The following is a 20,476-nucleotide window of genomic DNA, read 5'->3' as shown; positions in this document are numbered from 1 at the left end:
GTTATTACTTACAAACTTTAGCGAGTTTTATTAGTTAATCAAACCCACATATTTAATAACTAGTGGCAGGCATTAGTTGTGAAAGTAAAGTTTTTTTTTGGGAAAAACATTACAATATATAAAAAGACCAAAAAAAGAAGATTTTTTTGGAATCATCCAAATAAAGAGATCTTTATTCCATTAAATCCAGTAAGGATTCAATTTTCAGTCCCTACTTACAAGGATAGTTGCTTCATTAATAACTTTTTATCTTTCATTAATCATAAAACAGAATAATCTATTTAGAATAAATAATAATTTTGTTGTTGCTTTCGTAATTCTAAGGAATAATCTTATAAAATCCTCTTAAATTAAATCAATTGCAGAAAACTGATATATAACTAACAAATATTTTAAAAGAAATATATTTGGAACTTTGGCAGTTGAAGGAAGAATTAATCCAATATCAAGTTAATCCAATATCAAGTTAATCCAACATCAAGTTAATCCTATATCAAGTTAATCCTATATTTCAAGTCCAAAAACCAACCTAATCATAATTGAGTAGCATTTTGTCGAAGTTCATACATAGTTTGATTCCAAAGTATTGCGAAAAACAAAATTTATAGTTGCTCACTTGAGAGAAGTGCTTTTTTCCAACTATACACACTAGTGCAATAAATAACTTCTTTTTTATCATACTAAAAACATAAGAGATATCCTTACTATGTCCTCTTTATATATTATATGAAGGGCTAGTAAGGATCAGAATGAAACTGTATTGTGCCTTCTCACAAAACTCCCTATCTAGTATAAATTGTTTACAAAGAACATCTGCAATGTGTAAGCTATCATAGAAATAGTGTCAAGAACAATATATATGTATATTCTGCGGAAAGATGCTGAAATATATTCAAAGGGAAAGGATACAGGATCTAAAGGAGTTTCTTGTGTTATAGCCTAAATTACTGGAGGGTATAAAATATTCCTTTTTCTTCTGAGTAATTTATAGATTTCTTTCTAAAAATCTGGCAAATTTTCTATTTCAGATTAATTATTAGACTTTTTTTCTTTCAAACAAACCTTTTTATCTTCATTTAGTTTGCAAGAATTAAACTGATAATGATGTTAGTTCACTTTATTACTAGTTGGGAGATAAGTTAAAGTCCTAAATTATTAAGCGCTAATTTAGCAAAAATATCTGCGGTTTAAGAGTGATTATAGTACATATACGTAACAGTGATTGGAAAGAATGTAGATGATATTATCCTTTGTCTCTGTATTATTTCCAATTTCTAAAGCCTTTTATGAAATATTGTACTTCATTTATGCTATTATAAGAGATGAATTTTTGTTATTTTGTATTTTTTATTAATAATAATCAATAAAATAAACTGATCCAGTTATCTATTGTCTGTCAAGATTAATAGTTAAGATTATTTCAATTTGTTATACAGGGTATTCAACATAAGACTACGGTAACTTCGGGAGGCGATTTTGAGCATCATTTGCAACAAAAAATTCCAAATAAACTATGGCTCATGACTAACACTCATTTAAACTCCTATACCATTTTCTTCTTTTTATTTGATTTTATTATTTATAATGTAAATTTTATATTTTTGAATATAGTTATTAAATAAACTAATTATTAAATTACACGTTTGCAAAAAATGGTACTGGATTTGTTGATTCTGATCAATTATATTCTTATGGTAGGTGAATTCCTTTCATAATGCGGATGCTGTTTTGAGGCCTACTTTTTTGCAATTAATCACAGATTTCTGCATCAATTTTTAATATAACCCCCAATTGTTGTATACCGTTTGAAAGGTGATCGTATGTAGATGTTTTTCCTGAATAGTGCACGGTTTTTTCATATAAAATGTTTTTGAGAAAAATGGAAGTCAAAGTTTTTGGAAAAAATTCGAAACTTGCTATTTCCTATGTTTGGGCCACAAAGTAAAATACTTAATATCATTATTTTGAAACATAAATTAGCTTATTTAAAAGGAAATTTAACCTTCTTTCTAATGAGCTTATTAAAATAGCTGTAGCTTTAATAGTTTGAGAAATATAGACAACTTTTTGCTAAAAAGTAGTAACACCTTAAAAAAACATAAAATTAAAAATATCTATAAAACGGAGCCGAATCGAACCATAGTTTATATGGAATTTTTTGTTGCAAATGATGCCAAAAATCGCCTCCCGAAGTTACGGTAGTCTTATGCTGAACACTATAGTCTACAAAAACGTATCAAATCCAGCTACAATCTTTCTAATACTAAATCAAATAATTAAATGTGAAATAGTAATATTGTACCGTTAGCAGTTTAGTAAAACTTATGAAAATATTCTATGACAGTACTGTCAAACCCTGTATGTACCTAGTCGATAAAAAGTGGGAGTTATTTTTTTTTTTTTTAGACAAACCTCAATAAATAAATATAAAAGTAAAAAGCTTTTGAGTTAATTGGTCCTTATCGTTGATATCGATCGATCTGTAAAAAACTAAAATATTTCTCCTACTCAAGGGACCTAATATTCCAGGTGAATCTTCAAAATCTAAAATCAACTAGAGGGAAGAAGAAAGAGCTATGACTGCAATAATTATTACAGCAATAAAATCAATCAACTTGGGATTGACCTCAAATTGGTCGAATAGACTAATATTTAATCTGATCTAAACTAAACATTTTGCAACTAATTAGTTTACTAATAAGTTTTTTAATTGCAACTAAAAGTAAGTTATTATTCGAGTAGTTTGTTACAATATTTATAAATAAATTTTGATTGTAAAAATGTTCACGCCAGCAAATTTACACTTTAAATTTTCTACTTTTACAACTACTTTTCTTTGTTTTCCCTTTCAACACATAGTTTAGTCCGTTATTAAACAAAATCCGCTTAGTAACGCTTTTGAAGGCCATTACATCGGATTTTCTTGTAAAAAAAAAACGATAAAGTTGGATATCCCAGCTTACTGCGTGACTAAAAATGGTGTATATTGGTGGTATAAAAATGGTGTCTATTGTGGTATAAAAATGGAAAACAAATTGTTTCCTTCCATTTCAAAGTTTTTAATATTAAAAAATCCTTTTGTTTACAGCATAATATGGATTTTACTATATTAATATGTACAAGTCAATATTTTATATTTGTACCATTTACATGATTAAATTTTATTATTTTCTAGCCTAACCAGTCTCATTCAACTAAATAAGACTCAATAAAGAAGTCAAGGATTTCATAATTATTTTTTGAAATCCTTGAAAACCAAAAGAAAAGTATTGCAAGCAAGGAAATTCATGATTTGGAAATTTTCAGCCTGGAAAAAATACTTAACGGTCTGCCTTTTAGATTTCTAGAGTCCTAACAAATAAATAGTTTTTACTTCCAAGAGAGATTGCTTCGAAATACCATACTTCTAAAAATAGGAGCCGTTAGTAACAAAAAAATAAAATCCTTAACTGTTCATAATTTTTAACTATGCACACATGTAGTTAAGTCAAAGAGAAATAATCCTTGGGTGGTACCCTACATCAAGATTAAAACGAAATTATTAACTACTCCGTAACAGTAAATGGTAAATGATGTGAAAAAACAAAATGCTATTATTATAGATTATAAAATCATTCACTGATATTATTATAGATTCCTCCATCATTGCAATAGGCATTTTGGATTGCCTGCCTTTCTGGTGGAACCGCCCGTCTAAAGCAATCTAAAAAGTCCTCCATCAGGATAAAAAAAAAAAAAATAGAAACCAAAATCAACTACGAAATAACTGAAAAATTGGATCAAATCAAAATTTAAATCGATTATTATAAAATTCGAACCCGAGTTTAGTTCGATTCTGGATCGTTTCCCAATTTTAAGGAAGAAAATTTAGAGAGACATATATTTGGGCAAATACGGTTTGCTCTATTTTTGATATTTTTTTATACATATTACCAATCAAATCCAATCTATGGAATCAAAGAATACAAGAATTGTTTTATTGATTATTTCTAGAATTGACAGAAATTTTTGCTACGAATATTAACATTATTTTTTCTGGTTTTTGGCGTTTAGTGCAAAGAAACAAGTTTTAAAAATTCTTTACACTAAAAAGAAAATATCTTTGAAAATCTTTATCGAATAAAGATCTTTAATCTTTTAAAAATAAATTAACTTTAATGTAAAAAATGCTTCGTTCACTTTTATAATTTTAGTTTTATCAAGATTCAATTAAATTTTATTTACAAAATTTCAAAAGAACGAAAGATTAAAACGAAGTTTAAACGAGTTAAATGGATATTTAGGGGAGAGTTACTAAGTTCAAGAAAACTTAATTTTTATCTTTGTAGCATGAGCTTAATGGCCATTAAATTGCAAAATTCATTAATGAATTTAGTAACTTTAATTTAAGAAAGTTTTCTTAAAGCTTTTAGTTGAAATTGATTAAAAAGGGCTTTTTATTGAAATAATATATTTTACGGGTTAAAAGGTTTTTGTTTTTAAAAATGCAAATTTTTGTTCCTTATAATAAAAGGGAAATATTTTCAATGGAAAGTGAGTCGAGTAGAAGGTTCCAAGGTTTGAGCCCAAGCAAAATTTATAATATTTTTTCTGAGTCTTTTAGTTATTATTCAGTGAAGTCATTGTTTGTAAGCAGATTAATTGTATAAAACCAATGGGGAGATGGCCTGGGTTTTGAGATAGGATTGTGTTTGATTATTGGCAGGTTGGATTTGATGTAGGGTGATATTACGTTACAAAGAAAATAACTTATTGATTTATCAAGTATTTAACTTGCGCCTCGTAAGAAGGAAGTATTGGAATTTTAAAACAAACTATTTGGTGGAAGCCATGAATTCTAATTTTAAACTTAACAATCGATTAAAGAAAAAGAATAGCAATCCATTCTAAAATAAAAACAATTTAGGGAAACAAAAACACTAATTTAGACCGATGAACAATTTGGGCGATACAATCAATTCTAATTTTAAACTTACAATCGATTAAAGAAAAAGAATAGCAATCCATTCTAAAATAAAAACAATTTAGGGAAACAAAAACACTAATTTAGATCGATGAACAATTTGGGCGATACAATCAATTCTAATTTTAAACTTACAATCGATTAAAGAAAAAGAATAGCAATCCATTCTAAAATAAAAACAATTTAGGGAAACAAAAACACTAATTTAGACCGATGAACAATTTGGGCGATACAATCAATTCTAATTTTAAACACAAAGTCGAATTAAGAGAACAGATTAATGAATACATCGAACAGGAAAAAAAAAACAATTTGGGGAAGTAAAGGAAGGTAATTTTCAACTTTTAGTCAATTAAAAATGAGAATATTAAAGAATAGATCAAAAAGGCTTGGCAAAAAATTCGGGGAAACAATAATGCTAAGGCAGAACTTATAATCGATTAAAAAGTAGCAATTAAAGAATACTTTAAAAAGGTTTAGATATCAATTCCATGAATAATAATTTAAGTCGAAAAAAAGGTAAGATTAAATAATAATACATTTTTAAAAATGATTAAAAGTCCATTCCAAAAAAATTTTTAGAAAATACTTTGAAGAACCAAAGAATGTTAATTTTGAACTTATAGTCGATTCAAAAAGGAAGATATAAAGAATGTATTAAAAATGAATAGAAATCAATTCAAACCATGAATTCCAATTTTAAACTTTAAGTCGATTTGAAGTCGAAAAAAAAATGGAGAAACAAAAACGTTAATTTAGAACTATAGTTGATTAAAAAGAAAAGATTAAAGAATATATCGGACAAGGTTTAGAAATCAATTTGAAGACTTTTTATAGAATATTTAAAATTAAAAAATTGACCAACACTGAACGTAGTCAAGTCGAAGAAATATAAATAAGTAATAATTAAATGATAACATGCTATTTTCATGCGAAATATAAAAATATAATCCTAATTTAAAATAAGAAATTGATAATAAAGACTTACTTTGTTTAAGAAAAATCCAAATTCATCAGCATCTCAGTAGGTCACCAGTCCAATAGCACTTGACACTTGACACTAGTTAAATTAATTCACAACAATATTCGCACTAAAACTGTATATCACGCACTAAGTATAAATTAAACACAATTTATAAACCTGAACTACACTTTAACACGCACTAATATTCACTTAAAAAATCACGTAAATAAAGAGACACGACTAACGAGTTAAAGATGGCCGCCGGTAACTGGCCAGAGAGATCAGCTGGTAATTTGAGGTTATCTAAATAGATTGATCAGCTGTTTTTTCATTTATGAATGAAATAATATCCCTAATTCCCTAATTACACTTTTACTAATTGCATTTAATTTTTGTACAATAGATTATTAATAAAAATAAATGAAAAAAAAATGAACTCCTTTTTCTTTTCTTAATGCATTTTTTTGTTTTGTTTATTCTAGTCATCAATATTACTTTAGAAGTACAATTCAAATAAGTATTAAGGGCAATAACTGCATATCTTACTTTTAACTAGGCCATTTTGTTTTTCCAGAATCTTATCGCTCTCGTTTTGCTTCTCATCGCCTTCTAGTGGCCATCAAGACTGCCTTCGCATCCCGAACTTCTTTACGACCCTCAGGAGGTCTTTGAAATCCAGTGAGTAGAGGCTGGTGACAGCCTCTTTAGGTCGAAACGTCCATACATTAAGTAAAGTTATTTTTTGAGGAATTAATCTTCAATTTGTATCCGTTGAATAATTTACACCAAATAAAACACTTAAATTTGAAGTTTTATCTTCGCTTAATAATCCGAAGTAATAGTCGAGAATCGATTTGTAAATACAATTATAAAATTGCAAGTTATAGTGAGACACCAGTGTCAAGCATTATCGGTGAATAGACCAAGCTATAGTATTTGACAACTCTCATAGTTCCCTTGTAAGAGTATATTGCGTTCAGTTTTATTACATTAGAAGTATGTATATATATGCTACTGAATGGGAATAAAAGGCTCTGGGTGCTCTCTGCTATCAGCCAGCGAGATACGATTTACGACAGATCATAACTCTCGCCAGGCAAAATGTCCCTGCCGCGGCACAAACGCACGCCGAGGGCGTTGATTTAAAGGGTTCCTATTTTACATCAGCAATGTAACATTTTACAACGGACTTACTGTCTTTTTCTTTTGTTTGATAACATAGTTATTTATTTATTTACCAAACGATTATGTAAGTTTGTCAAAATTAAATTTTTGAAACTGCTTATTAAACTATTTCTTTAAAAAATCATGGTTTTATTATTTGTAGATGCTCGTTTTAATTCTAAATGAGATGTACAAAATATTAATTATGTGCTCGCTTTATAGTTCTAATTTTAATTGAAATGAAATATCTGGTTTGTAGTAAAACGGTTATGTAAATTTCAAAAACTTCATTGCGTTCGTTTATCAAAGTAAAGGTATAAATTAATTTTGTTCTCTATTTTACAAAGTATGCTTATTTAAACATTACTGGCCAGCGTTCTCTCAGCTGACATTTTGTTTTCTGGGTCCAATCAAATTTTTATATAAATATTTTCTTATTGGTTCTCAATCTTTTTTTCTATCCGTGGGCCCACTTTTAATTAATAATTATTTTGATGGCTTAAATTACAAATATACAAATTGAATTACCGTAAGTATTATGAGGTAATAAATTGTTACACTTAAATTTTAAAGGGAAATTCAAACTCCTAAATTTTGTTTTACTTCATTAATATACACCGTAATATATAGTACAGTCGAACCTCTCAATAACGGACACTGGCGGGGGAAGCAAAGTGGCCGCTGTTTGGAGGTGGCCGTTAGAAGGAGGTAGGCAAGTTTCATAATGAAAAAATATGGGTTTTTTTTCCAAACATCTATTTAAAATTTGTTTATTATTAATAGATTTAAAGACGTGCATAATTGCATAATTATTGCAGCTATGATATGCATCAAGTTTTTCTTAATTATCCAAAAAAATTATTAAAAAACTACATATTATTGACTTAATTAATAAATTTTATAACAATTTTTATAATGATTTTTGGTGAATATCGAGGTGCGATCTTAAATAAAACAACTTTTTTGCTTTATACCAACGTTTCGGTAATTTTTACTACCTTCTTCAGGGTCTGTACAAAAGGAATATTACACTAATATAGACATAACTTGAAGACCATAAAAAATAAATAAATAAAAATTATTTCTAAAACAGATTTTATTTATTTATTTTTTATGGTCTTCAAGTTATGTCTATATTAGTGTAATATTCCTTTTGTACAGACCCTGAAGAAGGTAGTAAAAATTACCGAAACGTTGGTATAAAGCAAAAAAGTTGTTTTATTTAAGATCGCATCTCGATATTCCCCAAAAATCATCTGTCAACAACGCTCGAAAAGTCATAACCATCAATTTTTATAATAAGCATCACATTTATTCGTAACAATAATAATTTATGGTAAAATTATCATCATATTATCATCTATTATTAGAAAAATAGAACAAACCTTTCGGCAAGTTGACGATGGCTCGATCTGGGCTTTTGCAAAATCTTCCAACACATTTATTTTCTCTTCTAGAGTTAAACCACTTTCGTTTGAGAGACATATTTTGGAAAAAATAATATTGTTCGTCCTAAGTAATATTGAAAAATGATTAAAATGGTACAAGATGTATGAGCTTATATAGGAAACTTTAGGAAAAACCAGAAAAAAAAACAAAAACTAGAGAGGGGATAATTATTTTTATCACCGCGTCAAACGAACATTTAATAATAAGGTGGCCGTCGTTGGGTGGTGAAACATATAATCCGTTCCCCAAAATCAATGTCCGCGGTCGTTATGTAGAGTGTCCGTTAGACGGAAGTTCTTTTATATATATGTAGAAAGTGTATAGGGGTAAAACGGGGAAGTCCAAAAATTGTCCGCAAATGGAGGTGGTCGCTAGCGAGAGTGTCCTTTTATAGGAGGCTCGACTGTATTTTAAAGTTGAGGACTAGGCTTAATCGGTAACAAGTAAGAATTCTTTAAGTTTACGTTCAATTAAATATCTCATTCAATTACTGACTTTGAAAATGTAGTAAAAAAAAAGAGAAAACTTGAGTTTAAAGCTGTTAGAAATTTTCTCTTTAAATTGTAACATTAAATATAGCAGAAGTTTCACCAAAACCGAAAGGAGTACTGGAAAAATTTGAAAAATATCTACCTTGAAACAAAAGATCGATGGAATGTTATTCCCTCGTAGATTAGAAGCTTTAAAGGATATCATCCTTTCTTTACAATATCTCTTGGCTCAGGGTTTTCTCTGTGTAAAAAAAACATGTAAGTGAGAGAGAACAATATGAAAATAAAGGCAATATTTTACAGGAGAAAGGTTTTCTTTTATGTAGAATATATTGTTAAATGTCGACAAAGAAACTTAGAACTATGGTTCAACAGTAAAAATCTGGCTGATATTCTAAACATTTCTTACTATAACTTGAATTTATTAATTTGAAATATGGGTCTCGGAACAAGAAAGTCAACTTTTTTATTCCAAAAAAATAAAGCCAGAAATGAAGATAATTATAATATAATCATCTTTAAGCGTCAAAACTTTAAGAACACTTTTTTAGGTTTTGTTCTGTTTATTTTCATTTCAGGAAGAGAAAGAGAAAACAAAGTTTTATTAATTAAGCGAGGAACTTAATTTCAACCATGACGTCACCAAAAAAGTTGTATAAATATCTCTTCTTTCAAATAAATGGTGCTCCTAAGTCTACCTATGATGTTGATCTTACGAAAGATACATCTGAAGAAGTAAAAATAACTATTGATTTATAAAAAATAAACAAAATACGACTAAATTTCAAGTCTGTGGGTCACCTTATCAAAAGCAATCCTAAAAGAACATATCAAAAATCCTTCTCAAAATAGTCCTACATAAATAGCCACTTTTCTAAATGAGGTAAAAAAAATAGCCTCTTTCCTAAATGACTATTAGAAAGCTAGACTTTTCGCAGTATGAAGCTCCAGTGGCCACGAGAGTGCAGATAGATAGGTAGGTTGTGGAATTCTCTGACATTGCATTCACGTTGATCACTTGTAAACTGGTGCTGAAGTTGCATATTCTTTAGATGATACCCAAAAATCGATTTTCCAGGCTAAGTGCTATAAAACAACGAGACGGGCAGCTGAATTACCGTTCAGATTAACAGGTTATGTCCAAACTTTAGCAACGAAAGTGACCATTAGATCTTTCTACTCCGAATCCCGAAATTTCTGTTTGCGATAGAAATTCTATTATATTTCGAATATATGACACTCGTTTGAAGTACTACTTTCTCACTAAGGCTGGAAACATAGTGGAGCGGCGGGCAAAGCGGCGATGATAGCTACTTCAGATCAAAGAGAGCGACGAGCAGCGAACAAAGATTCGCATGCACATAGTGACGAGCTTAGTCGCGTTCTCCTTTTGACAAAACAAGATGGAGGAACTATTTTTATATGAAAATTCTTCGTTGAAACTTTGGTATTTGCAGCAGCTTAGTAGTAGGAGCTACAGTGTACATGACATAAATAAGTTTAGAAATGAACTTGGTGAATTTCATCACTTGTACCAACAACTTCGGGAGCATCCTGGCAAGTTTCATGCGTATTTTCGAATGTCTATATCAACATTTGATTACATATTAGCCCAGTGTAACCCCATTAATCAAAATCAAATTTTATTGTTTTTGAGTAATACAGCTCATAACATGAGTTAGGCACAATATAGAAAAATTAACTATTTAGGTTATTTACTAAATACAAATCTGTGTAACCCCATTAATCCTAGCAGTTACTTTAAGATAAGAAAATCAAAATAAATAAAAATAAAATAGAAATATATGCAGATAAAAAGAAATTAGTCAATTAAAAAAACACAATAATTTTATTAAATCACTACACCATGATTTGTCATAAATTAATGTTGTTCATCTGAAAAACTGGAGTAGTACGACGCTACAGAAGAAGGATTGGAGAATTCGTCCTGATCAGAAGTAGTAGGACGTGAAAATGTAATTTAATTTTGCCTAGTATTTAGATGAAAGTTAGCATTAAGGGATTGAGAACCAAATTAAATGTAGCAAAAATTACCTGAATTCTCCATTAACTACTAATTGTTAATTAATTTAAACTATTAATTATTAAAAACTATTGTAGCTTCACAAATACTATGGCCCCACAGAGGTTTCTTTAAACAAACAACCAATAATGTATCAATATCCATAACCTTTGAAAAATAACCTTTACAAATTGAGCGCGATGAGAGCGAAGAAATCAAACATGTCATAACGCTTCGCTCTACTCTTTATAGATAGCGTTGCTCTATCTTTGCTTTGCTCGCCACTATGCGCGGTCCCATATGTTTACCTGTGTTTGATTTCGCCGCTTTGCTCTTCGCTATCATCGCCGCTTTGCTCGCCGCTCCACTATGTTTCCAGCCTTAGAGGAAGAAAGAATTCAATGTTTCTTCTAGACAAATTAGTAGTAAAAGAAGGTTATTTTATTTATCTACTTTAGACAAACAAAATACAATATTAATGGAAAAGCAAACTGTTTAATACTAGCTGATCAGTTTGTTATCGTTAAAAGTAGCAGCAGTTTAAGAATTGGTAGAGCCACCAGCTAAAGCACAATTTCATTAACCCAGTTAGTGTGGCAACCATTTGACTGTAACTATCTTAGACACAAAGTTAGAAAGCTTTCTTGGGCCATGTTTAGTTGTGCTACCTGACCACTCCGGCTTATTGCTTAATGTTGGTCAAGCTGAAATGTAATTTCTACGGCTACAAAACTTGTTATCCATACAAAGAAAAGGGAAAAGTTTACAGGTTTGAGCAAAACTGAAATGTAATTCTGTTTAGTAGAGTTTTAGCTTTATTATTTATTATTTTGTCCTTAAGTCTCATATCTTTTGCTTATTGTGCATATTGTCTGAAGTTAATTAACAAATTAAAAAAAAAAATTGACTGATTTTCAAAATTTGATGAAAAATCGGCTCCACCTCTTTAACGCAAAGAATTTTCCGTATTTATAATTATTCTCGTAAAACGACTCCAACGATTTTATTAAAATTTTTACAGTGTTTACAATCACATAATACTTCTGTCAGAAAAATTGTCCAGGAAACTGGATTGTGGGGTCCTTCATTGAGCGAGACTGGATGGTTTCCTAATGAAAGATAAATAGTAGAAGAGAAACTATCACATATACACAACCAGTCTGTAGGAATGAATCATATTATCACAGAGATTGTAGAAATTATAGCCACTTTTTTAAACAGAAGGGAGTCTGCATTAATTTTTTTGTGGGTAAGAGGTCATTGTGGTATAAAAGAAAATGAAAATTCTTGATAAACTTGCAAAGGAAGCCACCAATAGTGGGGGAAATGGCTAACTATAAATTACCACACACCGATATCAGGTGTATAATTGCAAAAACAGTACTACAAAAATGGCCAGACAGATTACAGTAATGGTAATAAAGGGAGATTCTATAAAACTAAGGCAGATCAGTTACCTAGACAACCATGGTTTAAAGGAACTGTCACTAATAAATGGGTTGTTATGACAATAAGCAGGCTGAGAGCGAACCACGCGGTGTGCGGATCGTATCTTCACATGTTCAACAAAAGGTCTTGTCTCCTCTTTTCCGTAGATTGCAATGAGGAGGAGGATTTCAAACATATAATAATGATATGTCCACGTTATGCAGTAGAAAGGAAACGAATGTTTGACGACATATACAGGTATTTAGATGCACCATTTCGCTACGAAGACATAATAATTCTCCATCAACATCTATGTGCTTAAATCTGTAGCAGAGCTAGCTAAGAAATATGAATGTATTTAAAAATTATGGATGATTAGAATGAATGGAAGAAAATGATTAGAGAAGGATTACGTGATTTTAATTTCGGTTAAGCTATAAGGATGACAGGAATATAGAGTACTGATCCATCCATTAGCTGTAGTATATGTAAATAGTTGTATATAGCAGAGGGATGAATGTGTGAAGCGAACGTATTTATAAGTAAGAATGGAGAGTGAGTGATATTCTAGTGATAAGCACCTAGACGATGCTGGCTGTATGGCGAAAGCCAATGCCAACAAAAGAACCAATTACAGTTAGTTGCATAGAATTATTCATGAAAACATTAAATATCTAACAAATATTTTAAAAAAGAGAAATAAATATAAATAAAAGTTTGTTTAAAATAAATCTGAATAAAAGAAAGGAACTTCTAGAGTCATCTTAATAAAATAATCTCTCTCACATCAACTAAGTTTTTTTTTCTCTTGTATTCCGTGCAAGAAAGCCATAACTGTTAGTGGCAACGTCCGAGGGTGGCTAGAGTGTTGTCCCTTACCATTCTTTGAGGTGCACCATAACAATTTAACTAAGAAGTAACTGTGTTCTCACCTGTGGTAGTTCTTTAGCCAATCTCACATTTTATAAAGGTATTATAAATTCTATTGTTAAGTTGCTTTCTGTCTCCATTTCTGTAATAATTTAACTTTACTTTTCCCTTTTTTTAGTTACTCTTATTAGGTAAGGGAAATATTGTGATCATGATATATTTCGTTCCATCACAGTCCATGGAGGGCCTGAGCCTCAGCGTCATCAGATTTCTACCGTTCACGGTCCCTCACCGCCGTTCACCAACCAACGATGGCCTCTAAGTCCCTCAGCGATCCCTGCCTCGAGGTCTTATCCTACTAGGATGCCCATATAAAGCTTTCTTTAGACCCCATCTGGGATCTCCTCATCTAGGTTTATATCCTCCATCTGATGTCCCAGTTTCTTATAAATTTGACTGTTCCGTTACAATACGAGATGTGGCTATTAAATAACGAGACTGATGCTGCTACAGAAGAACTATTCATGCGCCAAATCCTAACGACCGACAGCTGTGCAGCGTAAAGCCTTCTCTTTCGATTGCAGCGTCTCACGTGTTTGTAGAGAAATCTGTCCTGACCGGAACCGTCGTTTGTGTAAGAGGTGTTAGTTTCGTTTTGCCGAAAACATGATACTATACATGCAGTAGAGCAACGAATTGTCGTGAAATTTCACATGAAACTTGGTAAAACCGCTACTGAAACCTATCTGTTTTTAAAAGAAGTTTATGGCGATGAATGTTTTTCACGTGCGCGAGTTTTAGAGTGGTTCAAGCGTTTCCAAGATAGTCGAGAAGACGTAGGAGATGATGACCGCCCAGGTCGCCCTTCCACGTCCAAAACGGATGAAAATATCGATTATAATTAATCAACATTGCTACCGTTTGGTGCATGATCAACTCGACCCGATTTGTGAAAGAACAAGTCATGGGTTCTCCATCAAGACAACGCGCCGACTCACACTGCATTGTCTGTCAAGATGTTTCTAGCCAAGTACAACATCCCAGTTTTAGGCCATCCGCCTTATTCGCCTCACCTGGCCCCATGTGATTTTCATCTGTCCCCAAAGTCAAATCTGCATTAAAAGGAACCCGATTTCAGTCCGTTGAAGCTTGAAAGGAAAAGCGGCACGCGTCATGCAGGAGCTCACAAAAAAAGACTTCCAGCACTGTTTGGAACAATGGTAAATTCGCATGGAGCGTTGTAGGGATAGGGGAGAGGTGTATATTGAAGGTGTTAATAACTAAATATGTATAAATTTGAAATAAAATGTTTTACAGCAATAGTCTCCTTATTTAATAGCCACACCTCGTTGTGTTTTAGTTTTTACATGGAGGGGCCAAAAGCCCCTCGCGCAACTCCCGGCTTCAAATACCAGGATTTTCTTTTAGGATTAACTTCCTTAGCCTATGAACATCGCTCTAACCCACTAAGCAGAGGGGGATATGGTGCAAAAAAGGATTAAAAGAAAACTGGCAATGGTCGGTAGGAAGGAAATGGACTTAAGGAAGGATAGGATGAAAGTACAGCGGACAGCTGTCTCTTTAGACAAGTAATGAATACTGTAGACCTATTCTAACCCTAGAACCGTAAGGGCTACTCCAATTAAGAGAAAATAATTACGTGTTTACAACTTTTCGAAATTGTTATTTCACTGAAGGTGCGTGTTTCGGGCTCCTCGGAATACGAATTTTGGGGCAAGAACTGTGATCAAGATCTAAGGTGAATTTGAAACCGATGGAGAGTGATGTCCACGTAATTTGTGACAATAAAAGTGCCAAATGGAGGAGTATCGTGGGAGCAAATTGTAGATCATTGATCACAGACATCTTTGAAGTATACACCAATATACTATAAAGAGATTAAATTAATTTTAAAAAATAGTTGATGGCAATTAAAGTAAATAATCAAGTTAAAGTTAATTACTAAACTCACTGATATTAAAATAAATCTTAAATGACATGTAATAAAAATAATCTTTAAAGTTTATGATTTTGTGTAAGAGTTCTCGCAGTTCACCAAATGGGTTCTGGCGGAGATAAGGAGGTTGGAAAAACGAGACTGTCGGCAGAAAGAGGCGCACCAAGACTTGGAACGTTATCAAACCCAACCCTTCATTGGTCGGTTAACTCGGTAGCCTCTTTATCCCAAGCATTGACCACAGACTCGGCTAATTTGCAAATTGCTTCTCCCTGCCTGCCCGTCCTTCAGCAGTCCTGGCTACGGCATCATCACCGCTCTGGGCTTTTATTGAGTACTCATAAGAGTTTCCAAGTCTCTCCAGTTTCTACTTACTTAATTACACTTTCTTTAAAGTACGTATTAAAGTATAAAGAAGCATCCAACTGAATAAAGAATTTTCTTTATCTATTCACCATTGCCCCATTATAAAAAGTTTTTTGGTTAATTTCAAAAGGAAGTCACCATGTTCTTTCTTCGACACAAACCCTAACTGCAACTTAGTGTGATGGTACTTATCTCCCGCCAGAGATCTACAATATTTTTACACATTTTGGCACTTTTTTACAATTATAGTATAAACTTTAGCGCCAATGTTTAGTACTTTAGTAATGCCTAAATTCATAGTTTACCCCATCCTCTCAAGAAAAGCGTACAAGTGAAAACGTTCCTTGTTTCCCACCTTATTGCATTCGTTTCGCTCGGGGCTTTCTTTCTGGTTTCCATCAATGCCACTACATATAGATAACTTTTATTGACTTCCAGCCATATTTGCACCCTTTTATTTCAATTCATCTCTCATATCCTGGAGTTCGCAAAGTTCATTTCTTTTTTTTTTTGGTTATCCTTGTCGTTTTCCATTAAATCGTCCAGCGTTACTTTTGTATTTTGTTTAGCAAACGACCTTTCTTTTCGCAAGCGTATGCTAAACGCCTCCGTTCACGATACCTAATTTGGGAGTTGGACGTAAAGTCCTCATGAGAAAATTGCTTTGATTAACTATAATTGAATTTATCTAATTCCTGGATATTCTTCTGTCTGATTTTTAATCTGATAAGAATCTTAAGATTATGAAGAAGCTTCATGCGATGGACCTTTTTCTTTTCTTTCTTGCTTTTTGTATCTTTAACATTGGTGCCCAGAGCTTTTTTCAGTGCACTGCCGGCCAGTAGAGTGTTGAACTCTCGTTACAGACAACACTGTCCATCACCGGATAGTGAGCAGAAATAAGCTCCTAGGTTGAGAAAGTCTAAGGGCCACCAGCTGGGTTCGAACCCATGATCTCCGCGTTGCAATCCAGTATTCGCTAACCACTCAACTAATCCGTTCCCTTGCTATACAGTTATTGAAACAGCTACTGATCTTATTTCTAAAATCCTTCAGGAATCATGAAAGACAAAAATTTTTTTTAAAATAAAATAAGATCTATCTGTGGTAAGGTAGTTGATTCTGAATTAAGAAAATATATTTCAGATGAAATTTTGATATTAGTTTCGTAAGTTTATAGATATTTGAAGAGCCTAATAATCTGGTCTAATGTAAATTATCTTTAATTATATTAAAAATGTATGTTCCTGAATGCTTGGTTCAACGATTGCAAAGCTCTAAAGTTCATACGTTTTCTATTGCGAGTTACTAGCATCAATCATGAATGATTTCAAAGTCAATTATTGTGTCAATCTCAACCTATTGCCAATCGTCTCCTCACCCATCATTTGTCAGTGAATATCTAACATACCTATGGATAACCATAATATTTTAGCATGAATAATTATTTAATTATTCATTAAGTCTTTCCTATTAAAATTGAAACATTACCTGTATAAATTATTTACCTCATTATTAATTAAACTATTTAAAAAATTAAAGTTAAGTTAAAAACAAAATTAAATAAATTTGAAAATGCCATAGAGCATGTAGCAAAGAAATGTCTTGTAAGTAAATAAATCGCAAAGTAAGAAAGAAAAACCAGTTTATCAGACAGTGAGGAAATTAGTGGTGAGGTGAACTGTTCATAAATTACTGAACGAAGTTTTCCGGACAAATCGCTGAGGCTTATCTAAATAAATTACTACGGAAAAGTCAATGTTCAAAACGATTTACTTAAAAGTTAAAAATAGGAAAATTTAAAAATATTGAGATTTAAATACAAAATTTATTCACATTATTTTCAATGTTTGCAATTACTTAGCGAATCGATTATTTTGGTCAAAACTTTATTGACGAATCTCGATAGTATCCTTACGATTTTTTTATTTATTTTATATTAAAAAAAAAAAAAAACCACTTGTAAGCATGATAATTTTGGCGCTACTATTCAACACACTTTGTGTTTATGTGAGCAGCGAGTGTGTTATATGTGTTTGTTGGCGTGCGTTTAGGAGCTTATCCATTGCTGCTGTTAAAACTTTTTAACGAACAAACTCGAAAATCTTGTAAAAGTTTACATCTGCATTGTTAACAACATCTTTGCTAGTTATAATTTCCTCTTTTGGGTAGAGAGGAGTTAAGCTTGTTTCTAATTTTTGAAAAGAAGTTTTAATTTGTGAAAGCAGGTCATTCCCAAATTTTGATATGAGGGAGTCAAACTCACTTGACACAAGGTATTTAACGATAATTGGGGACTAAAGTGATAGTGTTGTACTATACAAATTATAGAAATAAACTTACACTTACTTGTTAAACAGATAAACTTATAAGAGCTTCACTTATAAATAGCTTAAGATTATATAATTAAACTAAAGATCACAAAACAACAAACTTTCTTATATATGTTTATTGCTACCTGTATAAAAATACTTATACTATACATCAGGCAAAGTGTGGATGGAACAAGTACAATCCATGCAAAAGCTGCCAAGGAATAGCCGACGCATACCGCAACCGTACGAACACAGGAAGAGAGAAATCAGCCAGTGCTGACAATATCGGGAATTTTTGTTGCTCGAAAGATCTAGGTTAGGAGTTCACGAGGCCAACGTCGTTTTAGACGTCGTGGGGGATTATCAGGATGGGATGATGAGAAAAGAGTTTGAGCTGTTGAATTGGGATTACAGGATAGGCTTTTGTGGAAATTGAGGAATCGTGAATGGATTGTTTCAGTGACAAAGGGGATATTATTTAGATCTTTGTGAAGGATGAGGTTAGTGACATAATAGGGGGCATTAGCAACATGGCGGAGGACAACAAACTAAATATTCAATGAAGGATAAATGAATAAGATAATGGATTAAATCAGATTAAAAGAAACCTATACTGGTAAGAATAGAGTTCAGGAGTTCAGCCGAACGGAAGTTAGAACAGATTTGCGGGCTTTTCCTCATAATCACCAATTAGAGGTAATAGGAGATAACACTTGTATGACGTGGCGTTGACATGTGGTAACCTGCTGCATTACCTAGCGTTCCCTTAAATTGCTCAACACTTCAAGTACTACAGATTTGTCATAATAGAACAGCTTCAAAAAAAAAAAATGAAGTTGTTCCTCTTCAATCCATCTCATAATTTATTATTCTCAGCATTATTTTGTCTTTCCTACGTTTAGATAACAGAATCAGCTAGTCGTCTAAACGTCAACTTGTTTATGATTTAGTGCAACCGAGGATGGTTTTAATTATACCTTCGTCCGCTCCAAACAAAGATAAAATATCACACATTTGAAAGAGGATCTGTTGGACTCTTATTAGATTTTACCAGAGTAAAAGAGTTCTTTTACCAGGTAAACTCTTCGACATTGCGTTCTTTGCTCGTAACTTGTGTTCCTTAATTGCCTAAATTCTAATTCCAAATTCAGAGGCAATTAGTAAAGCTTTACAGTAAATACGCGCAATTTATCATTAAGCTCTAAATAAAATTAGAAGTATGAATAGAATCGAATGTTGTAAGGCGAAGTTAGGTTAAAATTATTTAATATTTCTCTCCTATTTTAAAGGATATGTGTTCAGTTTTAATGAGTCTGTCTTTATGTTTCCATTCCATGGAACTCCCTTCACCAATTGTCAAAGAAGTTGCTGTACATCAAATCAATCCTGGTTACAGCATAATTTCTATTACATTACCTGGAGTTCTATTTAAACATTTTTTGTTTGTAAATCTTTTTAAATGTTTACAACTAAATGTAAAAAATTAGTTACGTTCTAAATGTTTTATAAAGTTAAATCTGGAATTCTGTTAACTTCAAAGAAATTAAAATGTTGTCTCTAAAGAGTATTTTATTCACAATTTTGTATATGAAGTCACTTTTTAATACTTTTTACAAAGTGATGTCGTGATAATCTGTTTTTTGTTGGGTAGTAAGTTTGCAAATGGATTTGTTACTCAGTAGTTGTATTTACATATTTTCTTTTTCACAAGAGGAATATATTAGAGTTTTTCCGAAGGGAAAAGGAATTGCACTCTTTGCCAATGTGAAAAAAAATAGTTTGAGAGATGCAATGCTTTGTGAAAAAGGTCAAAAGAAGGCAAAACATAGAATTTAATTTAATATTTAGGAAATACGAACACTAAACTAGGATTTATAGCTTGCTAGTAAAATTTAAAGGAAGAAATATTGAAACGGTAACTGATAAAAAATTGGTTAAAATTTTGATGAAAACAATTATTTTTCTATAGAATTGATATTTTAAAAATTATTATCACTAGAGTATCACTCACCAAAATGTTGACTTTATTTGGTTAAGGCTTGGTAAAGGAATAAATCTTTTTTCTCATCCTTGCTGTCTGAGCAGCTATTTTCGTTTTAGAAACTCGCTTCCACCCACTCATCCTTCTCAAACTGAAATAATTTACAGGGTGGGGCAAAAGGTATGAACCGGTTTTAAAGGGATGTAAAACAAAAACCATTCAACTTACAGAAATTATGTTTATATTGTTTAATTTAGTACAGAATCTAGTTTTTTACATTAAGTTTGAAAGATGATATCACGTAGGTGGCGGCCGTCAGCGGCGATGCACTCTTGAAGGCGAATTCTGAAGTTTTCAACCGCTCTTCTGCACATTTCGATGGGTATTGCCGTAACTTCCTCTCTGATTCTGTCATTAAGTTCTTCCTGGGTATGTGGACGACGTTTAAAAACATTTTCCTTTATGTACCCCCAAAGAAAAAAAATCACAAATTAAGGACAGAATC

General features: G+C 31.7%; 1 protein-coding gene across 8 annotated transcripts in view; it reads right to left on the bottom strand.

Moving 5' to 3' along the window:
* The window catches only part of kek2 (leucine-rich repeat, immunoglobulin-like domain-containing kekkon 2 protein), a 562,599-nt gene that overhangs the window by 270,585 nt on the left and 271,538 nt on the right, over window positions 1-20,476 (bottom strand). Inside the window, exon 1 of one of the 8 annotated variants that reach the window (XM_074133671.1) lies at window positions 20,002-20,190. The exons of the other annotated variants lie outside the window; for them this stretch is intronic. The gene's annotated coding sequence lies outside the window, so the exon portion shown is untranslated. Of the gene's footprint in view, window positions 1-20,001; window positions 20,191-20,476 lie in introns of those variants that run through there. 8 annotated transcript variants of the gene reach the window in all.

The sequence above is a fragment of the Rhodnius prolixus genome, unplaced genomic scaffold (assembly GCF_049639745.1).
Source record: "Rhodnius prolixus isolate KJV_2025 unplaced genomic scaffold, Rpr scaffold_10, whole genome shotgun sequence".
NCBI lineage: Eukaryota > Metazoa > Arthropoda > Insecta > Hemiptera > Reduviidae > Rhodnius > Rhodnius prolixus.
Note: the sequence above shows the minus strand (reverse complement) of the source record. Positions and strands in the feature narration are given on the sequence as shown.